This window comes from Cetorhinus maximus, chromosome 23 (genome assembly GCF_964194155.1).
Source record: "Cetorhinus maximus chromosome 23, sCetMax3.hap1.1, whole genome shotgun sequence".
Lineage (NCBI taxonomy): Eukaryota > Metazoa > Chordata > Chondrichthyes > Lamniformes > Cetorhinidae > Cetorhinus > Cetorhinus maximus.
Genome location: NC_135901.1, coordinates 12,753,124 through 12,757,652, shown reverse-complemented (window position 1 = coordinate 12,757,652; position 4,529 = coordinate 12,753,124).

The window sequence follows — 4,529 nt, the reverse complement described above, 5'->3', positions numbered from 1 at the left end:
GTGCGATCAGCAGATGGCCTCAACTATTCTTGGATGAGATTCTTATTAAAATATTGATGAGGCATTGACATTAGTAGTGCTTTGAATTTGTAAAATATAGCACAGCTTCAAATGAATACCTCTACTTTCGAATTTGTTGATTTGTTGCCATTCTTCCAGAAATAAAATGGGACATTCACTAAATTACCTTGTCAATCTGCAACTCGGCTGACACCTTCATAGCTCGTGAGTAAAGCCTCTGCCTGATCTCTGGTGGCGACCCCGTGTAACTACAATAGCGCTCGCGGTCCACGGAACGAATCATTCCCTCCCAAACGAACCATAACCAAACCCGTTCCTGAGCCGAGAGGCGCCGCGCGTTTCTCGCGGACAGACGGAGCTCACAGAGCCTGAGCTCTGCATGCACGGCTTGGAGAGTTTCGGGAAAGGAGAGGTGAAGTGAAGAGATGCGAAGCATCCATTTGTTGCCGGGCCTATTTATTTAAATATCACGCCGTGCATTTATTCCACCACCTGCATATCCTTCTGGTTGTTTTTCGTTCTATTATCACATCACAGATCAGATTCAGCGAGAGGAGGTGAGAGTCCGTTGCTGGTTTTTGCACGGGCTGTCTGTACTTGTGGACCAGTGTGGGGCCCAGCGCCTAGTGATCGGCGGCAGAGTCGGAAAGCCAAGCCACAGCGAATTTTAAAGGCACCGTTTTCTCCTCTTGGTTCAAGTCAGCAGTAAACCTATGTGAGAAATCGGGAGACCGACCTCCCGATTCCGAGCTATACCTCTGCAGTAAATATCTCGGAGCTTCTCCGGGATGCTGGATGTAGCAGAAGAGAGTGGAGACAACGCGCGCTGTCGAATAATTGCAGTTTATTGTGACGGTGTGTCTGTCCTTCCTGCACCGGTAACTCAGGGTTGATCTTGGGACACCGAATCTTTTCCATTCGTCCCTGTAACAAGAAAACAGGAGGTGAGAAATGTCCAGGAGTAAATGTAATGCATGTAGCACAAACTGTTTATTTCAATATAGGTGCGGTCATTATTATCACAATTAAACAAAGGGAACAACATGATGACGGTTTTAATCTTCTGAACAGAATAAGAGAAGGATTTCAATATGCTTATCCTGCAAAGCAGATATGGAATAGTAAACACGGCTCAGAGGCAGGCTTCGCTTCATGAGAGACAGAGAGGCGTTTTCCATTGGCATGATTGGCTTGTTCCTGAGTCTAACGTCAGTTGAACACCAATCGTTGTTACCTTTTTACTTTATTCATGGGATGTGAGCTTTGCTGGCTGGGCCAGCATTTATTGCCCATCCCTAATTGCCCTTGAGAAAGTTGTTGGGAGCTGCCTTCTTGAACCGCTGCAGTCCATGTAGTCTAGGTACACCCACAGTGCTGTTAGGAAGGTAGTGCCAAGATTTTGACGCAGTGATAGTGTAGGAACTGGCACAGAAATTACTTCCGTCGCCCTGCGAACTCTTTCCTTCACTGTTTTCCCCCTTTACCCCTGTCCCGCTCTCTTGTTCTATATCTCTCTGCCTCTTTTTTTTTTTTGCCTGTCTTCCTGTCAAACTCAGTTTCTTTATCGATGAACAGATTGTTCGACCCTTGGTAAACCTGAAAATTGAAGAGATTCCAATTAGTCTCTCACCTGGTATGAATGAAATTTCTCCGTCTATGAACACCGTTAATTGTTACAGTCATAACGCCATCAAGAATATTATAAGTGAACGCGTCCTTCTAACTGGAATGCCGATACACTGAGGTTAAGACACAGTGCGCTGATTCCAGGTGTCAATATGTCTATCCATGCGCCAGCAGCTACCTCAGATCCTAACGGCCGCACAGCACCATTGGGGAGGCAAGGAGGTGAGGGGGGAGCACCTGAGACACTGAGAGCAGATGATTGAGGGTGAGTATTAGAGCCGGTGAACTCCCTTTTACAGAGTGACTGGAGAGGATGCGGTTACTCAGCATCTGAATTGTGTGGGCCACATTACTGACAGGTAATTACTGACTCAGCACATTCTAATCATAGGGACAGTAGCAACGTGGATAATAGCACTGAATCATAATGCTCATTCGGTGAGCCTGTGCGGACACGATGGGCCGAATAGCCGCTGCCTACAACCGCGTCTTAACAACTTCTACCGCCTCTGCCCGCTCGTGTCTAGACAGTAAGAGAAGGGGTAACTTTAAACTGTATCAGGACGCTGCATGGACAGTCCGAGCATTATTCCGGCAGCGGAATGAGCCAGGCACACAGCCTGACTTCATCCCGTGGATGGTTACTTAGGGTGTCGATTGCAAAACATATTCTGCTAAAACGCGTTTCTCTGCAGAGATTCAGGCAGCAGCTGAATCCACCATCCTAACCATCGCTAGTCTGTCGCTGACAAACACTGCCGTGTCTTCCAGCGCTCGGACTTTAAATCTGTGCCCTCTCGTCCTTGACCCTTTTACGAGTGGGGACAGTTTCTCCCTATCTACTCTGTCCAGCCCCCTCATTGTTTTGAACACATCTATTAAAACTCCTCTTAGCCTTTTCCTCTCCAAGGAGAACGGTCCCAATCTCTTCAATCTATCTTTATGGCTAACGTTTCTCATCCCTGGAACCATTCTTGTACACGTCTTCTGCACTGTCTCCAAAGCGGTCACATACTTCCTATAATGTGGTGTCCAGAACTGTACCCAATACTCCAGCTGATGTCTTATTTAAGCTCATCAAAACCTCCTTGCTCGTGTACCCTATGCCCGTATTAATAAAGTCCAGGATACTGTCTGCTTTATTAACTGCTCTCTCCACCTGTCCTTCCACCTTCAATAATCTATGCACATTTACAGCCAGGTCCCTCTGCTCCTCCACACCCTTGAGAATGGTATCCTTTATTTTATCTTGTCTTTCCATGTTTCTCCTACCAAAATTCAGGGGCCAATGGCTTCATTCTGTGCTGTGCTATACTGTGCTGTGGGATTCTGTGAATGTATCGGGATCGTTCATCATTATTACCGTGTCTATCATCTCATAACTTGAAGGAGCATCGTCATCGTTTTACCTGTAATTAAATTTGGGCAGGGTGAAATGCATTTAAGCTGGGAAGGGGGTGAGTGGTTATTACTGGGAGGTGATATATTGATGAGAAGAGATGCCAAACAGATCCTTATGATGCAGTCAGAGTGAGCGGCGCAGGGAATGCTCTGTGGGAAGCAAGATTACAGATCAGCGCCATATTACGCTGCTCCTCAATACAGAACCAAAGAAGGCAGGTGTGCGAAAATTTTCAAAATAATAAATGGGAAGCGAAGCTGGCCCGAAGAAGAGAAGCAACGGGGATACGGCGGAAAGAGTGAGCATACGAATGCTCAATCTGTAAGGAACAGAATTCAGTAATAATGCCTCATTTGAATACTGTATAAGTCTGCATGTTTGCAAATGTCACGTTACTTCCGCATTGACTGCCTGTCGGGACAAGCAGGATAGCGACAGTAATTGAATAATTATTATATTATTCAACTGCATCAATGGGTTGTGTTGAAAACAAGGGCTGAAGTCAGCTTTGGGTCTAAGAAAAACCCTGCACAGCTTATTTACACAGAGCTCACATGTGACATTATGCAAATTTGGGAAAGTAATGGGGTAGAGCTGAGTTCAAAGCAATTTCGCCATAATTGATATTGAGCACTTTTCAGTCTGTGTTGGTGGATGCGCGGGTCGCGAATGTGAGAAACTGTGATCTCTCACTGCCATCCGGTGGCCGGCTTTAAAATACATTTTTTGACCTGACCTCACAGAACATGGTTATCTCGGAGTAATTATTTGCGACACCCTCCGCGTCTTACGTTGTCTGTGAGTAGAAATGCTTTAATGGGGATCTCCGGCATTGACAATGGAATAATATTAAATGCTTCGCTTCTCCCACCTCAAAGACTGCCCCGTTTCAAAGGTCAACATTGGCGTCACAGCTGTTCCCATTCCCTGCTGTGAACAGAAGGATTTCGCTCGGTCCCCCGCTCCCTGCATGGCCCTCATGAACAGGAGAACAACCGGGCTCGGCGTAGATTGGATGGATTGTGGAACATTGGAACGGTCAGTTGATCGGATGGCATCTGCTATCTCGGCCACTTGGCTTTTCACCCAACTCTGGACGGAAAGGCATTTAAATTGAATCCACACAGAGAAATGAATCATTGGAAACGTTGGAGTAAAAACAAAATGCATATCTTGACCCTGTGGAGCCTGTAGATACCGATCATGTTATCCGGCATCAGTTAAATTGAAGGAACACTTAAGGTACTTTTATAAATGCTGAGGTTGTCGCTGTAGGTTGCGCAGTTCATTAAGGCTCAAATCGGCGAGCAGAATCTCCGAATTTCCAATCGCCATTTCATCGGATTAATTTTATGCCCTGTGACTGTTGATATAAGGATCGAGATTCATCATCAGCATCGTCGCAACGCGTCTCCCTATAAATGGGAAACCGAAAAGCCCCCATAGATACACTGGCTGTCTGTCTTCAGCAGGATCCGCA